The sequence below is a fragment of the Caretta caretta genome, chromosome 1 (genome assembly GCF_965140235.1).
Source record: "Caretta caretta isolate rCarCar2 chromosome 1, rCarCar1.hap1, whole genome shotgun sequence".
NCBI classification, from domain to species: Eukaryota; Metazoa; Chordata; order Testudines; family Cheloniidae; genus Caretta; species Caretta caretta.
In genome coordinates, this window is record NC_134206.1 from 121,198,721 (window position 1) to 121,223,997 (window position 25,277).

The 25,277-nt window shown below is 42.2% G+C and overlaps 1 protein-coding gene across 6 annotated transcripts in view; it reads left to right on the forward strand.

The window, feature by feature from the left end:
• Positions 1 to 4,455: 4,455 nt before the first annotated feature.
• The window catches only part of CNGA3 (cyclic nucleotide gated channel subunit alpha 3), a 58,949-nt gene continuing 38,127 nt past the window's right edge, over positions 4,456 to 25,277 (forward strand). For 2 of the 6 annotated variants that reach the window (XM_048858686.2, XM_048858718.2), the window contains exon 1: positions 4,662 to 5,264. The gene's annotated coding sequence lies outside the window, so the exon portion shown is untranslated. Of the gene's footprint in view, positions 4,535 to 4,660; positions 5,265 to 22,434; positions 22,532 to 25,277 lie in introns of those variants that run through there. The other 4 variants (XM_075130759.1, XM_048858708.2, XM_048858694.2 and 1 more) reach the window with 4 other exon arrangements.

Genomic DNA, 25,277 nt, shown 5'->3' on the forward strand with positions numbered 1-25,277 from the left:
TCTCCCCACTGTATTTTCCACTGAATGCATCCAAGGAAGTGAGCTGTAGGTCACAAAAGCTTATGCTCAAATAAATTCGTTAGTCTCTAAGGTGCCACAAGTCCTCCTTTTCTTTTTGCAGATACAGACTAACACGGCTGCTACTCTGAAACCTCTTTTAATTCTGTAATAACTTTATCCTGAGATGATAATCACCTCATCCTTCTGTTTTGAAATGTATGTAGCTAAGGTACAGATATTACCTCATAGATTGTTTGAGGCCAGAAGGCACCATTATGACAATCTTGTTTGACCTCCTGTGTAACACAGGCCATACAATTTCACCCAGTGATCTCTGCATCAAGCCCATATGTTTTGGCTGAGGTACAGCATCTTTTAGACATCCAATTTTGACTTCAAAATTATGGAGAATCCACTACTTCCCTGTGGATGTTACTCCAATAGTTATTACCCTCACTGTGAAAAATGCTAGTAATTTCTAGCCTGAATTTTGATCTTGGTATTCTCTTTAAAGAACCATATTGTTATTGCCTTTAAAGAACCATCTACTGTGAAAATAAAAAGGAAGCACTTTGCACCTCTGTCTATTGATCTAAGCACTTGTGCCATATACATCACCCTGATATCTGAACATCCGAATCCCCTCAAATTATCATCTAATTAGATGTTGTGACTTCATTTGATCATTATTCTATTCACTATGTTACATGTTACATCATAACCATAAAACATTTCCACTCTGTTTTTGGTCCCTTCTGGTACGGGACCCTTCATAGATTAGAAGTGTAATATCTGCTTTCAATAATGATAATTGTTTTAAGGTCACAGTTTCCTGCATATAATTAAAAACTTGTATTGGAAAGCACCTCTGCATAGTTAAACTTTTTTTATCAGGAAAATAAGGATGATCTCTATACTTTATTTGCCTGGTTTTCAAAGTTGTTGTGGCCCTGTTTTTCTTATTGACTTCATTGGGACCTGAGATTATTAAGCACCTATGATGGGGTGCCTATCCCTCACAGGCATAAAAAGGGCCATGCCCTGCCCCAGAAGGTGCAATAGAGGTCAGTCGTCCGAGCAGCCCAGAGAGGCTGTATGAATCACAGCCAGTCAGGGAGGAGTTGCAGGGAGCAACCAATCCAGGCCTGGCAGGCTCAGATAAAAGGGAGCTGCAGGGCAGAGTAGGTGAGTTACTGCTGGAAGCAAGGAGTCTGTTGTGGAGGGCTGAGAGAACTGTAAGCACTTTGGGCAGAGTAGTGGCTGGTTCTTAGGACTGAGCAGCTGAGTGCCCTGAGGAGAGGGCAAAGAAGGTTCTGGGGCCATGGGGAAGTGGCCCAGGGAAATAGAGCAACATTGACAGAGGTTACAGAGGAGCAGCCGGAGGATTCTATTTATTAGGGTCCCTGGATTGGGGCCCAGGGTAGTGGGTCCCCCCACACTTGCCACTGGGGAAGTGGCTGGACTGTTTCCAGAAGGGGGAAACAGAGATGATGAATTATCCAGAAGGCTGAATCACAAAGAGGATGCTGTGGTTCTGGGAGGTGAGAGAGGAGCCATAGGTGGGACCAAAAACAGAGTGCCAGTGTGCAGACTGTGGATGTGGGCATCAGCCTCGAGCTAATCCCTAGTACTATCAGAAGGAGGTGCCCAGTCTGGCAGTGAGGGCTGCACCCTGTGACAAGGCTATAGTATTGAAAACGACTGACATAAAACCTCGTAAATAGGTAAATATTGTTAAGGCATACTGGATGTGTACATATGGATATTTAGTATTTCAGCCATTTTTTAAAAAGGCAAATTTTGGAAAGAAAAAATATGAATTCATGTAACTTAATAACAAACGTTGTACAGTGAATGAAATGAATAATGTTAAAATCTATGTATATGTAAATGTCATAGAGTCCAATTATTCTAACAATGGAAGAAGCATTACTAACTTTTACAAAGTGAGAATACTTGAGACACAGGACCCAGTCTTACATCCCTTACTCAGGGCTGCAAGATCAGGCCGAGAATTTGGGTTAGAAATATAACTTGGCATGTGGATATATTTTTAGTGACGACTTATTATTGGCCCAGATTTTCATAATTTTGGATGTCTCCATTCTTGGGTACCCAAGCTGAGGTAGTTTTTAAATGGTGGTTGTTCAGAACTGTAAAAATATTCCCCTTTAAAGTGTCTTAAGCAGGGCAGCCAAGAATGGAGGGATCCAAAATGAACAGTCTCCTTTCAATATCTTGTTCATTATTATTGTAGAGTCTAGGATCAGGGTCTCATTATATTAGGTGCTGTGCAGACAAATAACAAAGAAGATCGTCCCTGTCCCAAAGAGCCTACAATCTCATATCAGAAAGAATGCAACAGGTAGATGAATCAAGCAAATGGGTGGAGGTAGGAGGACAAGGTAATGAAAGAACAGAGTTTAGCAGAAAACAAGAAGTCTCAAAATACATTATTCTATGCTTTACAGTATTTTTTTAATCACTTCATTTTAACTAGGCTTTCATATTTAATTCTCTTTTTTCGGTCCAGAGAGCACAAGCAGAACAGACTTAGTATTCATCCCCTGAAGCTACTGCCCTGTTCCTATAGACACAGACATTTCACTCTAAATCTGTATGGTTATATCAGCAAAGGAACACACAATTCCCTCAGAATGAGGTACTTATATGAACCACTGAGTCAGGGGACAATGTCCAGATTAACCAGGATGTTAACACCTGAAACAAAGCTGCTAGCTGAGATTTTATGAAGATTTTGGTTGAGGTAAAGAAACATGTTCGCCTCCCACACAGGCACAATATAAAATCTTTTAACAAAAATCACTGACAGACTATACAAGAGATTTCTACGGGCCTGCTAGCATCTACCTGCTCACTTCACCTGTTGCAGATTCTGCATGAACCAAGATGCTTTGGGGTCTCGCTGTTGAAGATTAAAGGCCAAAGATCTTTATAAAATCCTACCCATCCATTAATAGTATCTGTCAGAGAAATCATAATCTCCTTCAGTACCCTTGGGATCCAATAACCTCTTAATGTGGACTATCCAAACAGTAGGAGTAGGTGGAACCCAACCTCAAACCACAGGAGGCAATGGCCATTTTATGACATGGGCAGAATTTACTCTTGCCCACCTCTAATTCAAGTTCAAACAACTAGCCGGATCCAGTTTTGGGTTGGGCAATCTCCTTTATTACAGGTCGGATGCAAACCGAACAGCCATGGTACTACTTCAGCTATTCCTCTTAGCTTCATGCTTTACCAGATTTTCTAAATCAGTCTAAATCAGTGCAGCAGTGTTATCCTATGAATCATCAGTAATACACCTAAGATCAGGCCTTGTTCTTTATTAAATCATGGATGATTTTTCCACTTACTCTGCATTCACCAGCATTAATTTTTGAATAGTACCTTTGTCTACCAAGTTTCAGAGTAGCAGCTGTGTTAGTCTGTATTTGCAAAAAGAAAAGGAGTACTTGTGGCATCTCAGAGACTAACAAATTTATTTGAGCATAAGCTTTCGTGAGCTACAGTTTGCTTCATCGGCTGCATTCGATGAAGCGAGCTGTAGCTCACGAAAGCTTATGCTCAAATAAATTTGTTAGTCTCTAACGTGCCACAAGTACTCTTTTTCTTTTTGTCTACCAACACTCCCAAGCTCCTGAGAGCAAACTCTAGGCTAACAATGAAGCCTTAACTCCAGTAATGTTGGTTACAATACCAGTCACTTACAAGATACTACAATGAGGAGTGGTATGGAAAGAATATTCCATATATATTCCACATATTCTTCATATATTTTATGCCCCATGCTTCTGGAACTGCCCTCATATTAATCTAGAATAGCCTGAGTCTGTTGACCTTGGCTTGACATGCCGCAACAACCATCTGTTTGCTAGAGCTTTTGGAAAGGGCTGAAGGGTTTAAGTGAGATATCATTTAGGATGTGGGTGGCATTTTTGTTTTTGCTACTTAAATTACTGGATGTTAATCTTATTGTGTGTTGGGGCTTTGTTATGATGCTGGGCAGTTAGTCTTTGTTATTTAAAATAAGTGTCAGGATACCTAGAGCTGTGGGTAGCTGTCTCATTTTATTTAAATAATAATAAACAAATGGGGTCCCTACTGCACCTGGCACATCCTTATGTTCAGTTCATTTGAATTAAGATTCTCTAGGAAGTTGCAGCTGAGACCCATGCAGCTGTGCCTAAGCCTCTTTCAGTGTTGAATTGAGTGGCTTTTGTCAGCTCCTTTTCCAACCTGAACGTTAGTTGTATGGAGTTTTTGTCCCTAATGGTATGATCGTTTGTTAGCGGCTTTCAAAGTAGTTTGGAATGTCTCTTGCGGGGTTAAAAGCCTTGCAGAATCAGCGAGTATAAGATAACGTTCAGAGGAGCATGAAAGCCTGCCGGCCACTCACGTATGAAGCCCACAAAAACTTGCAAAATCAAGGCAGCAAGAGTGGCAGGTCCTCAAGGAAGCCCGTTCTCAGCGCCGGGGCTGAACTCTCCTCCGCAGACAGAGCGTGGAGGTAGCTTCAGCGCACGGGCTTTCCTGTCGCGTTAGACGGTCCCAGAAACTTTGCACCGGGGGGTGGACACCGCGCTGCAGCCTCCCCGTGAGCTGCGGGCGAGACGCCCTCTCCAAGCAGCCCCAGCCCTCAGGGCCGCTGCCGGCGTCGCAGGAGGGGAGGCTCAGCCAGAGCGCGGTTCACTTAATTTCTGACCCCTCCCCCCGCAGGCGCCCCAGCTAAGCCGCGCGCGGGCGAGCGGGGCGGGGGGACTCACTTGTCCCGGCCCAGGGGAGTTGCCGCCGGCGGAGAGCAGCGCGCAGCAGCCCCGGCGGGTTGGCTGGGCCCGGGCAGCGCGCCCCGGCTCCCCTCGCTCTGAGCGGCCCCTTCAAGAGCAGCGACGTGAGCGCCGAGCCGGGATTGGCGGGGGGAGAGGCTGGGCGCGGGTTTCTCGCGCTGCTGACCCGCGGCGCCTCGGAGCTTGAGGGCAGCGCGGCGAGCCCCGCGCCCCGGCATGGGCTGTTGGGGCGAGGCTGCGAGCCTCCCGCCGACCGGGCTCCGCGGCGGGGCAGGGATGGGAGCAGCGCGGCGGCGGGCACTGTGAGCCGGCACCGGGCGGAGGCGGCGGGGCTCGCTCAGCGCGGGCGCGGCGCAGGCTCTGCTGCCCGGGCTGCCGCGCCTCTCTCCGCCCCGCCGCACGCCGGGAGATGGTGACCCGCGGAGCCCCGGTGCGCCGGCCGGACACCCCCAGGTAGGAGCTCCGTGTAGACACCCCGCGGAGTGGGGTGAGTGTGGGTGTGTGCGAGAGCGCTGGGTGTGGGTACAAGTTGCCCCCGGCTTTCCTAAGCAGCAAGCGCGTGACAGCGGCTCCCCGGCGAAGCACGCTCCCGCTGCCACGCACTGGACAGCGCCGGGCACGGCTGGTGCTGTGGCGAGGGGCTCGCTTCCCCGGGGCACTGCGATCGTGACGAGCTGCTAACCCCTGGGGCTGGTTCACCCTCTCCTCGGGGTGGCCAGACCTGTGCCTCGCACAAACCAATTGCTTGACGGTTTGATCCTTGGAAAGAACTTAACAGGATGTAAAACCCTAGAGCTCCTTGGTCGTTTAGCCGGGTTTACGCCTGGGCTTTCTCTGTAATCTTAATGCGCCAAGCCCTGGGGCTGCCACGCGGGGCTCTTCCTCGGCCTCCTCTCGGAGCAGCGAGCGAGCTCCCTGCCCCAGCAGCTGCCAGCTCCGCGCCTGCCTCTCTGCGCCCCAAGGTTTGCATAGCCCGCGCGGGATCTTGCAGCCCCTTGCGCTTGCCCCTGCGCGTCTAACTTTCCATGGGACTTCTAGGCTACATGTAAAGTACGCAAAAAGAAAAGGAGTACTTGTGGCACCTTAGAGACTAACCAATTTATTTGAACATGAGCTTTCGTGAGCTACAGCTCACTTCATCGGATGCATACCGTGGAAACTGTAAAGTATGGTATTTGGATAATCGCGCGCGTGTGTAAACCTAGCCAAACCTGCCTTGAGGGAACCAGGATGCATGCTTCGGATGGCAGCCTGCAAGGTGCAAAGTACATGCAGCATTTGGGTGGGATTCTGGTCTCATCACCCCGTCCTCAGGATGAGTAGTAGCTTACTTTGCAGATAGTCCTATTGAAATGAAGGAGTCTGTTGCTTTCCATGGGAGGTGAGGGCACTGAGCACCCTACAGGGTACGCCCTGTTTTTTGTTTGTTTGTTTGTTTGATTTTTAATGAAGTGGACTCTCTTTCCTAGGGAGTGCAGTTTTATCCCCATGCAATTCTGGCTTTCTTTATGCTCAACAATAGTGTCTTAAAAGCAAATGGGACCTAATGAAAAAGACTCCAAACTCAAACCCTTGCCCTGCAGAATGAACACTCTCTCTCTCAAAATAAACTGTGGAAGAGGTTTTGAAAGTTTTGTCATTGACTTTAGTGGGAGCAGGAACACCTTAAAATGTAACATAATAGTAAATGTAAAACAAACACTCCCACCCAAATAAAAACAAACAAAAAACACATACCCTTCTAACTTTTATTTTTAAGGACCTAAAACTGGATTTGAATTCTTCACCCCATTACCCACATTGACAGTACATGGCATCCGGAAATGCCACAAATAATGTATGGGCACACTCACACTACACATAAACCTTGTCTATCAAATTTTGGAAAAAATTTCCCAACTACTGCCAAATCCAATTCAGCTTTACCATCATTAGCAATGTTAGGAGCCTTAGTCTAGATCAGGGCTGGGCACATCGGGGAATAGAAATTGTATGGCGGGCCATGAATGCTCACAAAATTGGGGTTGGGGTGCGGGAGGGGGTGAGGACTCTGGGTGGGGCTGAGGATGAGGAGTTTGGGATGTAGGAGGGTGCTCTGGGCTGGGAACGAGGGGATTGGAGGGATCAGGGCTGGGGCAGAGGATTGGGACGTGGGCAGAGGCTCAGGGGTGTAGGCTCCGAGCAGCACTTACCTCAGGGGCTCCTCGAAGCAGTGGCATGTCCCTTCTCCAGCTCCTACCTGGAGGTGCGGCCAGGCGGCTCCGCGTGCTGCCCCATCCGCAGGCACCATCCCTGCAGCTCCCATTGGTGCGCTTAGGAGCCAGAGCGGGGCCATGCCACGTCTTTTGGGAGCTGCGCGGAGTGGTGCCGGAGCAGGGCCCAGCTGGGTTGTGCTGCCCTGATCCTGCGCCCCGGCTGGAGCACCGGAGCAGGGCCGAGCTGCTTGGTGTGGACCCCAACCCAGCACCCTGGCTGGAGCGCTGGAGTGGGGCAAGCCCTAGACCCCACTCCCTAGCAGGAGCTCACAGCCAGTTTAAAACGGCTCACAGACTCCGGCCGTGCACCCCTGGTCCAGATAGCCTGCTGGCAATTGCCAGTGTTTTAAGCACTGCATTATCAAACCATGCTCAGAACAGCTCTAATCAACATGGTCCTTGAAACAGTGATGTCATCCAGTGGCCCCTTTACACTAGAGTTCCAGTGTTGCAGTGAAACTGCTGTGCATGTTAACTGATGTATTAACAATGATGAAATATTTTTGCAAAACTTCCCTAGTGTAGAGAAGGTTAAGGTACATCTGACAATATGCACTATACAATAATTATAATAATCAGTGCATTTATTTAATATACAATACGCTCATTTTTAAAGGCAAAAGCCAAGGAAACTTGGGGCCAGTTTATTTGAACATTCATTTTGTAACTGCTTGAAGAAATAAAAATACTAAAAATAAATGTCAATATTTTCTAGTAGCTAACAGTTGTTTTTATTCTTTCCTTTCTATTTCAGAGAGTTTACACTCAAAATAAATAGTAATAGGGATACTGTATTTAGAGCTCTGTTATTTTCATGGCTACAGTTGAGTAAATTGTGATTTCAAATATTATAGTCTTTGAAACAACTCAAAGATAACTTTGACTTCTATTGGCATGCTTTCATTATTTCCCTTCTTGATGTTTTTGTGTCACCTTCATTGAGGACTGAGGGTAAAATCACCCTTTATATATCTCCTATCTCTCTTCACAAGCTGATTAGGAAAATGAATCTTTCATGTAGTAGTGGGATTGTCATGGTGACCAATGAAGTATAGTAATCATGGTAAACAAGCAGTACACAATTTGTGAGAGGGAGCTCATCAGCTTTGAAAAATTGAACATCATGCACATTTGCTATGTCTGGAACATCCTCCCTTGTATGACCCCAGATTATGTCATCCAGTTTGCACCTTGGCTCTGTCATTTCAGGTCAACACATTATCTTGTACCATTCTCTGATACGGTTATCTCTTTTCATTAATGTCTTTTTAAATCCTCTTCTACCGAACACCTTGCTACTACGTGTAAAATGTGATACAAATGAGCTCTTATGTTTTTCCTTCCTAATCAAGATGCACTTGTGTGGCAGTTAAATAAAGTATGCTAAAGCAAATTTGAATGAATAATTTAAAAAACCATATAAATATTCACTCAAATAAAATGAGTTTGCTTTAGCTGAGTTCATGCCCCTTTTGTGTTCACTTTTCACAAATATTCTAGCAAATAAATGTATTGTCAGAAATGTTTGCAGAAACAGCAATTTTTAGGCAAATGTTAGAGAATCTTTGCCGAAAATTAATTTTGAACAAGTAAACATGATAAATCTGCTTTTAAGTGTTATGCTAATCCAGTCATGGAACAGAAACAATCCCATGTAGTCTGGGTATCCAGTCAAACTAAACGCATCTTTGAATTTGAATTTACAATATTGTGTTGACTATTTATAACTGACTGCTACTGAAAAATCTACTATCCAATAATTATTCATAGAAATTATCTAGCAAAATGTCAAATGGTGAATAAATCTTGAATAAAATTGAAATTTGATCAGAGGCAATTCAGGAACAGAAAAAATCAACCCGATTCAATTTATCTAGCAAATTATTTGCTAAGGACTATTCACTCAGCTCTAGCTAAAAGTTAGCAAAAATCCAGCAAAGGTAATGGTTCGAGGACAATCCTGTGAAGTTCAATCCAGTAGCTCTGCTTTACATTAAAACTCTATGTGTACATACATACAAACATATATACATACAATAGTGTATATACATATATTTTCAAGCACTCTTGATATTACATATATGGGTTTTGTTTAGAGGCATATTGCTACCACGGTTAATAAGAGATGCACATATAAATTCTTTGGATCTTAATGGGATAATGACCCCAGCGATGATAGAAAATGTCATACTTGGTTAATACTAAAAAGAGTTTAAATAAAACATTTATTTAAATAATCTTCAAAGGAATAGTTCAAATTACAGTTTTAAACTATTACCTTAATAATTCAAAAGGATAGCACCAGAGGTCTAAGTGAGACAACCTATTTATTACTCTTTTCATCTTGCTGGGCTTGATCCAGTAGCCTTTACACAAACAAACCTGAAGTCCATGAGAGTTTGCAGAGTTGGGACCATAAGTTTTTGCACAATTCCCCAACTCAGCAAAGTATTTAAGCATGTACTTAAACGCTTAAATAGTCCAATTGACTTTAGAGCTTAAAGTTGCTTCAAGTTAAAAGGCCAGATTTTCAAAGGTATTTAGGTGCCTAAAAATGTAGATAGATGCCTAGTGAGGTTTGGAGTTAGGTTCCATGTGAGATTTCCAAAAGCAACTAGGTGCCTATCTTTAGGTGCCTTAAAGCCTTTGAGAATTTGGCCCAATGTGACTTCAAATATGTAAGGGTAGGCACATGCTTTGCTGATGCAGGGACAAAGTGTTGGGGGGTAAAATATAGTTTAGGTCACGATTGAAATGGATATTTTTAGTCTCTTCCTATATCTAATGAGTTCATCAACACCACAAAAATCAATTAGGCAAGGACCCTCAACATAGCAGAGATGTTGCATGTCAGGATTAAAGCAAATTGTCAAAGCTGCTTGAAAAAATAAACAGACAGCCCATCTTTGTTATTTTTTCTGATAGCATGTACAATCAGACCAGTCTTTCCATGAACACTAACGTTCCCTCAAATTTTAAAAAGGTAAAGTATATTATTTTTATCCTTTTTATTACTTAATTTAGTACAGCAGAATCGAGCAGATATAATACCAAATCAGTAGCTAAGAATGTAAGATTAAATTGCCTTGGAATTGACTGGAAATAACATATTTGTTATTAATTTATTTAGTTATTTTTCTTATAGTTGAAGCCCTGATCCTGCAGTGAGATACTCATTGACTTTAATGAAGCTCCACATGGGCACAGAGGATTGCCGTCATGGTTTTCACTTTAGGATTGGGGCCTAAATTAGTGTTTTCTAAAGAACACAACACAGGATACTTTCATTCTTCTCTAGTTCACTTCCTTCATTCTAATTCCACTCCCGAGAGCCAAGCATTTTGAATGCTCTAATAATATGCTGAATATTATAATATTTTAAATTTCTTAAAGCCCATTGCCCAAATAGCCTATAGGCATGAAATTTAAAAAAACCCAACTGATTATGAAAAACAAGCAGCATACTATAATATTCCAGTAAAAGCAAAGATGAGCAAAACCACTAATAAACTCCCACCATGCCTGCACTATAACAACAATCAAAGCCAGAACAACAACAAACCAAAATTAAAGTGAAAATAAAAAATATCTTGAGTTAGGGAGAGAGAATTCTAGAATCATGGAGCTTGATGGAAAAGGTTCATCCTTTTGCTGCTCTGAGGGCACAGTTTTACAGTTCTTTTTGAAGTTGGAATATGTATATGAGAGAGAGAAACTACACACTTTACACACTCAAGCCAGTGCAAATGTTGTTCAAGTAAAGGCTAAGATTAGTTCACACACAGCTGCCAAATCTGAGGCTGCAGGTGGCTCAGGCCAATAACTGCTAGGGTGCTCTTTATTGCTCAGCATACATTTCAGTGCTGTGAAACAGCAGCTGTTTTGTGTTGACGAAGAGTTCTGTGGGGTAATAACTTGAGCCCCTGTGGCGGGGAAACAGGGACCTGGTCTTCATTGACTTTACCTTGTGTGGTTGTTTACCCTTGTGCAAAGTATAATTAAATCAAATTTTTCCCTTTATTTACAGAGACATTAGTTTCCACAACCATGACTTGGACACATTGCAGGTTCCCTTCCTCTTTAACAGGGAACTTTCATCCAGTATTTCCCTTACATACCAGTTTTAAGTTTCAGAGTTTGACACAGCAGGCTAGGTTGATTCACCAGTCCATTACTGTTATAACAGTTGTTATACTAGTATAAACCCACTGTAAGAGAGAGTGCTGACTCAGGCCCATTATCCATCCTTCCTATGAGGAACCAAACTTCCTTGACTCTATCCCTCATGAATGGCATGGCATAGGCATTTAGGTCAGGTCACTTAGTGAATTCTGGGTTTTGCAGCTTGGGGAGGGTGAGCATCTTTGCTTGAATCAGACCCAATAAGGCCAAGGAAATCAGGCCTTCAGCTGTATTTTTGGATAATCAACTGTTCCAATCCAGCTATTATGATGCTGTAACAAGGATAATTACATGGAGGTCAAATGCCAAAGTATAAAAGACTTATCAGAGAGATAGCGGATTGGAGCCTGTCTTATGTAAACGATGTAGGTAAACCTGTGCACAGCGTAACTGCTGCTGGGAATCGGGATAATAAGTCAAATATTTACAAAATCTCTTATGTTATTTATTATTTATCATGTTTATAAGGGGTAGGAATTAGTAGGCTTGCATTTGTGTGGTTGGTAAAACTGCCTTCTTTTGACAGTGATAAATACTCCACCTTGAAAAGTTGAATTTGAATTGTGCAGTTTTTCTGCAAACAGTTCTGATCATCTACATACAACAGCTTTTGGAATATTAAATGCTCACTCTGGTAGAACTCCTGTTGACGTAGGATGCATGTATTGAAACTATAGTGCTACAACAATTTTTTGTTCTTCTAGAATTTTTAGAAGTACACAGTTCAAAACAAGCTCTCTCCAGGGTGAAGTATTTCTCATAGTTACAAAAGAAGAAAGTTTCAAATGTTCATTGGGTAATTGTAAACCGTATTATTACTACCCTTTTTCAACTGTATTAATGGTAATGGTACGTCAGTGTACTCAACTTTCAGTTGTTTCTAAGTACAGTAATACATTTTATTTCCAACAGCAATATCATCGTCACTTTGAGTAATTAGGAGTTTTACCCGAAACAACCAAAGGATTGGACTTTTTTGGTGAAACTATGAGCCAAATTCTGATCTAATTTATTCTGATGTAAATCTGAACAACAGAGTTTCTCCATATTAACACTACTGAAGCTGAGAACAGAATTGGTATTTGCTGTTTCTGCTTAAATGATTAAAAACCTATTTTCAATTAAAACTATTTATTACAATTATATATTAGTTAAAAACTTCATAATGATTTATATGACCATGCGTACTTTTCAGTAAAATGAGGAACACTGTTTAAAAATAGAGGGCCTGATCTCATCTACACTAAGGCTACCTTGTGCCACTTTAGAACTGTAGAAAGGTCTTAAAGTGGATATAAATATATTTTTCTTCTGTTCTAAGTTTGCACTGCCAGAGTGGTGTAAAATGGCACTTGTGTGAATGAGAATCAGGCCTAGAGGTCAATAAGGAGGCAGATTTTTATTTAACATAAATTAAAATTTCACAGTATTTTTTGTTCATTTAGCATGTTTTTTGAATTTTACCTGTCTGAGTTTTGACTATATCTGAATTTGGGACATATCAAAACTGTATGGGCCTGATTAAGCACTACCTTATCCTTGGATTTCAATAGAGATACACTTGTGTAACTATTATTTGTTTGTACTGCATTAGTGCTTAGGAGTCCAGCTCGTGGACAATGACCCCATTTTTCGAGGCATTATATAAACACAAACCAAAAGGTGATCCTGTAAAACAGTAGTGAATGAAGCCCCAAGTCTTTAGTGGTCACATTTGTACAGACAGATGAGCAAAACCTTTTCTTCCAAATTAGCAAATGCTTATCTGAATCTGAAATTGTCAGATCTCACCTGAATCCATATTTGTTGTCAAACACTTGACTCAGTCCTACATAAAATGTATCTTCTATTATGTTCATTAATGTCAAACAACACATTAGTTGCTGTTCAAATCCAAAAGCAAGAAGGATGAAAAAGTACTTATATAAATTTTTCATTTAGCCCAAGTTTTTATTTAATGATTAATGTATGCAGAAGCAACGCTCTGGGATATGCAATTATTATTCAACCCTTTCAGATTGCCATAACTGACTTTGAATGTTAAATTAGTGTCCAAAAAAAAGTAAAAATACGGCTTAAATTGATGTTAAAGATGCCAGACTTACAAGAGCCAGAGTTGTTTTCAGCTAGAACAGGGTTTCTCAGACTGGCGTCTGCTAACCCTTGGGGGTCTCTGAGGGTACTCCAGGGGATCTGCGAGTCATGAACAGGGACGCCGGCGCCGCTGATCAACTCCTCCCCCTCCCTCCCAGTGCTTCCTGCAAGCCATGGAACAGCTGTTCAGTGGCCTGCAGGAGGCGCTGGGAGGGAGGAGGAGGAGTGGGGACAGGGCGAGCTCGGGGCAGGGGGTGGAAAGAGGTGGGGAAGAGGAGGGGTGGGGTGGAGTGGGGAAGAGGAGGGGTGGAGTGGGGCCTAAGGCTGAGTGGGGGCTTGGGGGTCTGCAAAAAATTTTAAATCAAAATGGGGGTCCTCAGGTTGCTAAAGTTTGAAAACTGCTGAGCTAGAAGATTTTGTTTTGTTGTTTGACACTGGGAAATGCTTTGCTTCTATTGAAAAGTATTTAAGCCTGAGACAGTCATGTTTTCCATGAGTGAATCCTTGACATACTGTGCTTAAAGACAAATCCCAGACTTCTGAAAATTTGAAAATTGCAGCAATAAATTGAGGGCCCAAATTCTAAACTTGGGTGCCTAATTTAGGCAACTAGATTCAGATTTAAGGGACTAAATACACATTTAGTCATTTTAACTGCCTACTGGCTAAATACCTGTTTTAGGTGTCTAAATATGGATTTATCATAGTTGCCCAAGTTTAGATACTCAAGTTTGATGACTTGGCAGTACTTTTCTAGCTCTCAGTACTCAAAGTGGAAAGGACCCTGAGGAGACAGGATATTTCAGTGACTAAACCCGCACACAGCGCTTAAAATATTAGAAACTGGTGTCAGATGTCTACAAAGATCTAAGACAAAGGGACAGACAGACAGAGGCCAAAATCTGGTCCCATTAAAGTCACTGTGAGTTTTCCCACTGATTTCAGTAGGACTAGGCTTTGTCCCTATAGGTATACAATTCTTTGCCTTTATAAAGAATGAGAATACTGCGGGCTTGATTCTCCGCTGCTCTGTACTGGTGTAGTCATTTACATCTCAACAAAATGGGTGTAAAGTGCTACCATTCTAATCTGAAAGTGGTTTATCTCCATTAAGCACCCACTTTGCCCAACTGTAAATGACTCCACATGGTGCAAGGGAGTGGACAGTCAGCCTACAGGGAGTAGAAAGGGGCCAGGGTCCTAATCTTTGCCATTGAAACCAGTGGAAAAACTTCTAATGACTTTAGTGGAAGCAGGATTTGGCCCCAAGGTTTTCATTCTTCTCTTTCAGTGGTATACAGGGTAGGGAGGGGGGAAGGTAGGAACGTATTTAGTCCTAACACAGGGTAAACAGCATGAATAAGTCCATCACTAATTACTTTATATGAGGGTCATATTCTATCCTTTTCCCCTACATGATGGGACTTTCATTCTGTACAGCTGAGAGTAAATTACATTTACATTTTCAATTCTTTTAAAGGTTTTAGAACTCTAAAATACTGACCAAATCTCAAGAGAGAGAATGAAATATGGAAAACAGTCTCCTAAGTGTCACATAAGAATTTTGTATGTGTATCATTAAACACATGAACCTTACATGCTATTTACCACTGACCCATAATATTATTTAACTTAAAGTAGTACAGTCATCCCCACAGGCCTAATCTTATTCAGCTGTGTTCATGTGATTAGTCCCTTTGATTTAAATGAGCCTATTCATGGGAATAAGAATTACTTAAGGGAGTAATGACTGCATGTCAGAAAGTTGTCTTTCATTTTGGTAATGCATAAGCATCATTGTATACCTTTGCTGTAGCAAAGTGCATTTTGTAATAACTTTTTGCACAATCCTATATCCCTTACTAATCTGAGTCTCTCTCATTCACACTGTCATTGGAATATTTTCATGAATAATTGCTCATCAGAAGAAATAAGGGTTTGCAGGATCAATCCCTATAAATAAGTTACTGGATATTTGATCATAGACTATTACAATTTTATTTTCTGTTATTTATTTATTTACTCTAGATTTTGACAAGGTTGCTAGGTATTATGATTTTTCCACATTAGTTTTCTATGTGGTATACCCTTTTCACATATTTTCTATTTTAATATCCCTTTATAATAGGTATTAGCAGTGGTCATTGATTCTGTGAGATGATGAATGCCCTCAATTTTGATTGGGCCCAGAGCTATTATATAATATAGGGTGGAATTTTCAGAAATAGCTAAGGGACTTAGACGCACCAATTTATTTAGGTGCTTTTGAAAATCTCATGCTCAGTGTTGAGGATTATTAATTAAATTAAAGGTGCAATGACCTGTCGAATGTGATACTGTACAGATACACAGTGTGATTTTGCTGTCTGGTCAAAGTGTGTGTGTGCGCGTGCACATGCATAAACATACATATAGCTGGAGGACTGGAGACTTTTTCAGGGAATTGTTACTATGTTATGGAGCTTTCCAACTCAGTGTCTCTGGTTTACATGTAGCTGTTGGGCTTGGTTCACCCTCCATTAGTCCAGTTGTATGCCAGCATGACTGTTGATTTCAGTGGAGTCACACCAGTCTAAACCCTAGTGATATAGTGATGAATCAATGAAGCCCCAGGCAGATACTGGCAGGAAGTTGTTTCCATCTGATAGTCGTTCAGTGGGCTTTATGAAATTAATTGGTTTCAGTCCAGTGTCTAGGGGACAGATATTCACATAATCAAAATTATCGTTACATTACACTACATTATCACTACACTAATTGTTATCTCTGCTGGCTATTTAGGTTGGTAGTCACCGGAACATAGGAACGGCCTTACTGGGTCAAACCAATGGTCCATCTAGCTCTGTATCCTGTCTTCCAACAGTGGCCAATGCCAGGTGCTTCAGAGGGAATGAGCAGAACAGGTAGTCATCAACTGATCCATCCCTGTTTGCCCATGGAACACAAAGGCTAGGGATGCTTCAGAGCATGGTTTTGCATCTCTGTCCATCCTGGCTAATAGGTCCATCAATGGCTATCCATGAACTTATCTAGTTCTTTTTTTGAACACTGTTATAGTTTTGACCTTCACAACATCCTCTGGCAAAGAGCTCCACAGGTTGACTGTGCATTGTGTGAAGAAATGCTTCCTTTTGTTTGTTTTAAACCTGCTGCCTGTTAAGATGTTGCCATCTGATGGCCGCTCAGTCATATATGTTCAGTACTCAGTGAGAGAGGTGTCTTTATCACAATTGGCACACATTGGCTGTCTCAACAGAGAGGCTAGGGACTGAATGGACAGCTGAACAGACTTATTTCCTTACTTTTAGAGGTGTTCCTGGCCACCTTCTGGCTTTGTGGAGATTGTGGGAAATTTCTGTATTATTTTTAGGAAAAATAGTCATTACTTGTTTTCCTTGCTCACTTTTGTTTTGTTACCAACTGGGATTGGAGGGGTTAATTTCTTCCCCGGGACAGGGGACTGGGTAGGATGTAGGCAGGAGGCATACTGGTCGGTCTGAATGAACTATTAAGCACTATTAACATATGTGTAGTCCCCCTCTCCACCTGGTTACCTCCTTTAATGCCAGTCTGTTTACAGTTTTGATGGGCAGGCCTGGGTTCTTCTGGGTCCTGCCATCCACTTGGTCGGGTGTACTTGCTTTATTTTTTTCCCATATGAATGTATGGGGCAGTGCCTCCACCCCTCTCGCTCCTTCCTGGCAAGGTCACCAGGGCAGCTTGGGAGGAAAATTCTAACCACAGGGTAAGCCCAACTTACTTGTTAAATAGTTGGATACTCCCAAGAAATAACGCAAATACATACAATATATTAAACACAGTAATTTTATTAAACAGGAGATCTATATAACAAGGTAAAGCACTATTCTCTTGATCACTGGTGCCCATGCTGATAATATCCGTGAATTTCCCCAGTCGCATGACCTGGTATATGGGATAGCAAATGGAAAATTAGTGAACTGTTGGTACATGTACTTTGTTGGGGCCCTTGATGACCTATGACCATTATCTGTGCAGCAGTTAGCAATGTGGCTGACTGGTTTCAGTACAGCCCAAAGGACTCACAAGTGGGATGAGGTGTTAAGTCCCTCCTCAGGTTTCACAGGTAATAAAATCCCAAAATTGGAGGTAATAAAATCCCAAAATCCTGACCCCCCTGACTTGAGGATACAGTTCAGGGAGTAGGGGTCTCCCAAACAATTTCCCTGACTAATTAACTAAAAGATAGTGCACTCACAAACTCCATGAAGAATCCTCTGGTTCAGAGATGACTCTGGACTCCTCAGTCAGTTCAGAGGGGTTGATGGTCTCTGCTGGCAGGCATCCCTTCATGGAGGAGTCAGACTGCTTCTGCTCCCAGGATTTCCCCTCACCACCTAGGGGTGCAGGACTCAAGGTGCAGATTACAAAACTATACTAAACTCTTAACTTTAGTCTCCCACCACAGCGCTCAGATACACTCACAGCAGGCAGCAGCCCTGGACTAGCAGCCAGTGCAGAACTGGCTATGTGGTGACTGATCTCCATAGGGAGCTGGAAGGCTAACTTAGCCTGGCTGGGAGAAGTTTTCCCAGGAAAATTCTACAGACCGGGAGTCACCTAGAAGAAGGAAAGGGCCAAGCTCAGGGACCTTGCTTTCAGGTCCCCAGAGGCCAGTTCTTAGTGAAAATCCTGCATCCTGGGAGTGTGGACAGGGGTATGGGGGCTGGGGCTGCAGCGGGGGGTGGGTCTGGGGCCAGGAGCGAGGCCAGGAATGGAGCCTCAGGACCAATGACCAGACATTAACTTCATGATTGTCAGCCAAGGGAGGCAGAACATATGAAAACAGCATGACTATAACTTGAAACAAGACCAGAAGCATGAGCAGACTGAGTTAAGTAGACTGCTGCCCAATGCAGTGAGAGAGATTTGAATCCTGGACGTTTGGTCAAGTGGGGTTGGGTGGGCTTCCATCATAGATGTATATATAAGCTTTGCTTTTCCATTCTAAGCTAAAGACCCTACTTGACTAATAAATTCTGGCTTGTTTTGAAAAGGCTGTCCTGTGTCACTGTAAACATCTGCTGGCTGTATGACTCCCATGACTCAGCTACACTGGGAGTTATTCTCGAATTGCTATTTCTGATTGACTATTCCTGATTAACTCCATGTGTGGATGTCCCTATTCCGGAATAAGAGTGCCTTATTCCAAATTAGTGTTTTCTGCTTTGGCAGTGGTTTAAGCTTTTGAAGTAAGGTAGTCTTATCCAGAATAAGAGTGTCCACAGATAATCAGGAAGAATTAATCCACTTTAAATTCACACTCCCCCTTATTCCAGATGAATTTTAATGTGTAGACAGCCCTAAATCTTTGACAGAGGTCTACACTCATTTTGGCCTGCTGGAGGAACCACAATGAGAGACAGCAGTGCTGAAGCCAGGGGGACCAGTCTTGGAGTAGTGGAGTTGTGGGTCTCCCTTTTGCGAAAAATTGTAGGCCCAAGGCTAGCACTAATGGAGTACACTCATAGAGAGAATGCATAAAAATCAAAGGCACAATGTGCCCTGTGGATCTGTGCAAGGCATGTTGGCAAGACAATGTGGGGATCAATGCACTCATTTTAGTTGTTCTGTGGATAAATACAAAATTTTGATCTAAGGTCCTGAGATAACATTTTTGTTGTCACAAACACTAAATTCAGTCCCTAAGTATCTTCTAGGGCTGTTCTACTTTATCCACAGATATATGTTACAATAAATCTTTTTTAAAAAAAGCATATAAGATACATGAATAATGCATTTTCTGTTTTGCACTTTCCTTGTTTGATTTTTTTCATTATCTGCTGGGCTCTAATGGATTGAACACAAAACTAGGAAACAAGAAATCCTAAGTTCTAGTCTAACATTTTAAGTGCTGTGTAGTCTTGGTCAAGTTACTTAACTTTTTGGTCTCAGTTTCCCTATCTGTAAAATGTGGATAGTAATATGTACTTGTGCACCATATAGAGATGTTGTGAAGATTAATTAACATTTGTATAGCAATTTTAAGATATGGGCCAGATCCTTATTGATGTTTCTTGGTATAAATATATTTATTTCAGTGGAACCTTACCAATTTACACTAGCTGAGATTCTGGGCCATGAATGTTAATTATAAATAATATTGCTGTGTTGTCTGTTTGGGGCGAGTGCTACTGGCACTTCCTTTTGCATTTTGGTACGGGAGGAGATTTCATACTATTACCAGAAAATCTAATGAATATTATTAAACACATGCCATTATTTTCTGGTAAAGAAAAAATAGCAAATATAGGCTCTGATCCAGCACCATTAGAGTCAATGTGATCTTTGTCATTGACTTCAACGTAAATAGGATTAATCCCACAAACAGCATTTATTTACACCCCCTAATAAATTTAGCAAATAAATAACAGCTTAGCAACAGTATTAAATCTTGATGAGTTGGAGAGCCGCCTCTTTATTAAATGGTATTGGAAAAAGCCATAAAAGTATAATGCCACAGCATGCTGATGTCCTGAAATGTTTGCATCATGAAGTTGTATTCCCCACAATTCATGGAGTGTATTGTCACAATGCAAACATAGGATAGCCGTCTCAGGATTTCATACCATGCAGGATGCTGCCAAGAAATGCTGCCAAATCTGTAGCTGCATGGAGCCTCTAGGACCTGGCCTCCTACCAAACTATTGAGTTATTTGTTACTCACACTCCAGTGCCTTGTCTTTCTGGGTCAGAGCACACTGCTTAAAAATTAACTTCCATCTACTATTCATCTAACTCCTTCCAAAAACACAGACATCATTTCACATTATTTATCTCCCCTTAGTGGGACTGGACCTCCCTACTATCCTGCCCCTCTGAGGCTAGCACAAACTGGAGTTTGGGGCAGGTTATAAATTGAATATTGAGTTCTGCAGCTGGGGCTAATGGGTTCTGAAATGGGCTCCGACTTTACTTTTATTATGTCCCCACCTTTCTAAGGTGAACAGTCTCCATCTTTTCAATCTCTCTCCATATTCTTTCATGCCCTGGATCATTCTTGTGACTCTTTTGTGAACCCCTTTCGAGTTCTGAAATATCCTTTTTAAAGATGCAGTGACCAGGACAGCACACAATTTTCCAGATGAGGCTGCACAGCTGATTAACACACTTCGCTTTCTAGTCAATTTTTGATTCATAACAATGTTTTGCCTCTAACCCTGTGACTACTTAGCTTCTTTAGTAGCCTCTTGTGTGGGATAAGGCCTTCTGGAAGTTCTAAATAAATTATGTCAACTGATTCTTCTTTATCTATTGCTTTATTGACAAGTTCAAAGATTCCTAAGAGATTAGTAAGAAATAATTTTCTGTTGCAGAAGCCATGCTAATTTCAGGTGTTTGTTGTTCTGTTTTTAATTGCTGTTTCAACCAGTTTACCAGGTACAGATGTACAGTTTACAGGTCCTGGATCACAGCCCAGTTTAAAATACAACATTTTGCTACCTTCCAATTTTTGGGTGGCTTTTCTTAATGAGATATTATTTATTATTGTTTGAAGCACCTGAGCTGCTTACTTATGCTCCCTGGGCACTCTTGGATGTATACCCTCTTAGGTTGTTGACTTATTGAATTTTAAATTATGCTGACCATGACTTTGCAGCCAGTGTAGATGGACGAATCATATTTGTCATCATGCCAACTGGGTGGTGGTAAATATCAACTGCAAAGGTGTGGTCAGTGCCATGTTAGTTAATATAACTCCTCAAGATTTTATCCTAACTTGCTGTAATTTTCTAGTGAAGAGATCCTTAGAGATATGTGCATCAATTCATTACTAATCCTGTTAGTACAGGACAAGGAGTAATGGTCTCAAGTTGCAGTGGGGGAGGTTTAGGTTGGATATTAGGAAAAACTTTTTCACTAGGAGGGTGGTGAAACACTAGAATGCGTTACCTGGGGAGGTGGTGGAATCCCCTTCCTTAGAAGTTTTTAAGGTCAGGCTTGACAAAGCCCTGGCTGGGATGATTTAGTTGGGATTGGTCCTGCTCTGGGCAGGGGGTTGGACTAGATAGCCTCCAGAGATCCCTTCCAACTCTGTTATTCTATGATTCATTCTGTTTCCCCATCACCTATTTTAAAAAAAAAAATTAAACGAGAGCAAAATTAAAAATAGGTTAGGGGTGCTGGAGGATGGTAGGTGCTACTGGATGAAAGGGTGTCAACTTAGCTTACTTCTCTCCCCTGCAGTTTGCTCTGCTCTTCTAAAGCTGCTTAAAGAAAGTGGCTTAGCACTAAGAGCAGGGGGGCCATAGACAGCAGCAGAATCCAGGCAGCTGGCAACACTATGAAAGATGCCTTTCCTAGAGCCTAGTACAATGCAAGGAGATGGAAATGAATAACAGGTGCTAGAGAGGCTGCAGGAGCAGATCATTAGCAGGAAGAAGCAATTTTTTCCTTCTCTCCCTTACTCTCCCTCTTTGTCCAACAGTTTGCCAGCAAACAGGCATGTTGTTTTGTTTTTAAATGGAGAGATTTTGGCTGTGACACCATGGCCTCTTCCTTGTTGCCCATCTGGGGCTCATGACCCCACAGATGAAAATCATCAGAGTGTGGCAGAGCATAAGTCACAGAATAGATCTGCAGATTTTAGTAAACTGAACTGTGAAGCAATCATTGAAGACAACAAGAGGGTTCAAAATGAGGATGACATTTTCTCACCACCTGAAATTAACCACAAATTAACATTTTGAGAAATGACTGTTCCCAGAATTCTTGCAATTGAGACAAATTAATTCATGTAACAAACAAAAATAATCACAGTTATGTCTTCATATGTCTATCCATGGTTCTGTGCATGATTGTGAATGTATGCATACTTATGCATGTGTGTATATGCTAGAAGTGGTCAAATAATTCAGAAATTGATTTATGAATATTTTCATAATGGTGAGTTATTTATGGGGTCATATTTTGGGCGGGGTTTGTGAGTATTCCGCTCACTAGTTAATTTATGAAAATGTTTGAATCCTGAAGGTTTGATAATTTTAGCATAACCTCTTCTGAAAATTCATACTGAGAATGCATTATTTGTTGTTCTCTGTTATTTGCTGTTCATTAGTGATTGATGTTTCAGGAAGCAGAAGCAATACAGTATGACTTAGGTGACCAAACACATATCAGGGATAATATAAAGTGAAGTGAAGAGTTGAGGTGAGCATTAGTAAGTAACTGATTGTCTGAAATGCTTTGAACAAAACATTTGGTTACTTTTTATGAATAACTAATAGACTCATAGAAGTCAGGTTGACAAATGGTTTGTGAACAGATAAAAGGGATACATTTGTCAGATAATTTATTCTCAGTTAAAATTTCTACTAGTGTTTACATGTATATTGGCATAAAACTATCTCATCTGCACTCTGTGAATGAATTCATCTCTGTTATTGGAACTTCTAAAATTTCAAATCTCTGAGTAGATTCAAAGAGCCCCCACGTTGGTTTTTTCTGTGTTTTACAGCAATCAGCAGATTTTTTTCCCTGCAAAAATTACATTGGCCAAGTGTTCCAGGATGTACAAGATTCAGACTGAAATGGGGGAGAGGGGATGGCCAGGAGGCCATGGCCCTGCCACTTTTTACTGGCCATAAGGGCAAGCGACCAGGGGAGAGGGGGCAGAATGGAGCAAGCAGGGGTGGGGAAAGAATCATAGAATCATAGAATATAAGGGTTGGAAGGGACCCCAGAAGGTCATCTAGTCCAACCCCCTGCTCGAAGCAGGACCAAATCCCAGTTAAAGAGGCAGCATGGGACCGGGGCCTTAGGGGAAGAGGCGGTGCGGGGGCAGGGTGTCAGTGGGAAAGGGCAAGGTGGGACCGGGACCATGGTTTGGGTGCCTGTGGGCCCCCCCCCCACTTTTAGGGCACTTCTGCCACTCCTGATAGAGGTAGAAATGGGATGTTTACATGAGCAGAGGGGGAAATTGCCAGGTTTCCAAGAAGAGACACAGGAGTTATTTCTAGACCTGCAGGAGCCTGTGACGTCAACATTTAAATATGTGGCAATTTTACGTTTAGAGGTATATTAGGTCGTTTTTGAAGTTCTACGTGACTCCCTTCAAGGGTAACTAAGGCATCTGACTTTACAAGAAGAGGCATACATAAGTAGCCCCAAACACGGTTTTTGAAACTCTTTAAAACATTTGTAAAATAGCAATACTGTAAAATCTGTGGCACATACGTAATACGTTAAGGAGAGGTGTAATATAGAGATACTACTGATGCTCATTCACTTTGCCACTGGTGAACAATGTAGCAATTCTTGAGTCCTGCCAATTAAAACTTTATACCACACCACCACGTGTTGCCTGATTATAGGCAGCTCAGGTAGTGCTTCCTGTAGTTAAAGTTGTCAAACATGTTCCATTATAAGACCCTATTTTCTGGGGCTTATAACTGCCAAATTGTTTGGGCATGCTGGGTGTCTGCCTAAGGCTGATTTTTTTGGGGGGAAGTTCCTGCTGAATTGGTTCAGCTGTTTCTGAGAACAAGAAAAATAGTGTTTAGCCCACATAAAAAAACATGACAAGTTTAACTGAGAAACTGTAGAGCCTCCATGCTTTGGAGCAAGGGCTTGAAATTGGGCAGTGGGGCAATCTGTGTCAGGGATATGCCTCTTGCCGTTCCTGTTATAATTTGGCCATATTATAGGGCCTCCAAAAAATCTCAGTTGCCCATGCTCAGTACAGATGTGAGAGTTTGGCAGCTAAATTCTCCAAAGATTCTGTCCGCACTGAGCATGCTCCATCTCCTCACCACCCCTACAAACCAACCGGACTGTGCATGTGCTATATCCACAGAGTGACAGAGGATTTTTCTTCTGAAGGCTACAGAAGCTGAGTACACCTTTCCCTGCAATTGCTCTTCCTGGCTGCCAAAGGCTATTTTGGCACCAGGCACTGGTACTGAGAGCAGGGAGACTGTTCCTCCTGTGCTTCCAGAGAGTGTGGTGGAGAAGGAGGAAGCAATCTGACCAGAATGCAGAGAGATGGTGAATGGGGCAGGGGAGGAGAGGGAAGGTTGCGGGACAGAGTCAGGAGCTCACTGGAAAGAGGGGAGCAGGAGCCAGGATCTGGAACAGAAGGAGTGAAATTGTACTAGGCACTGGGGACAGGGGCAGGAGCCTGGAATGGGGTTGGATGGGACTGTGTCTCTGTGTGTGGAGGGGGAGGTGGGCAGGAGACTGGGACATGTGTTGAGGAAATAGAAGCAGGAAACAGGGGCAGGAGCTGGGGAGGGACCAAGGTATAGGAGCCGAAAGGCATACAGAAAGGTTGGGGAGGGGAGGGGGTGCAGAAAAGTCTGTAACCATTATGGTATACTCCCATTCAGAATCTGGAATTGAACACAGGAGTTCTGAGTCTCAACATTCCTTTGCTGTCTAGCAAATATCTATGAAACCCACCACCCAAGTGTGTGCCTCCATCCCAAAGGTATTTAGGTACCTAACTCCCATTGATTTTCAATGGGAGTTAGGTGCCTAACTACCTTTGAGGATTGGGGTCTAAGACACTACAGTGAGAGCACCATCGAAAGGCCCATGAGGAAATGAATAATTTTTCATTCAGTGCTGGGTTTGGATTGTGAAGAGTAAATAATGCATAGTGCCACATGTTGAATGATGAGGATAAAAAAGAAATATTGACTAGCTACCCATCAGTGAGCACTGTCCATCCTGTGCACTGAATGAGATGTGGGTCTTGTGGAAAAAATGATATGTGAGCATGTAATTAAAGACTGTGTCATAATGAACAAAGGGGCCAAATTCAGATTGCACAAGTAACCTTAATTCAGACATTACCTGACTTTTTTGCTTGATTTTGCAACCTAAATGTTTCTTTAACAAGATTTTTTGAATGTAATTTTATTATATAAAATATGTATGTCAGTGAGTATTTGTA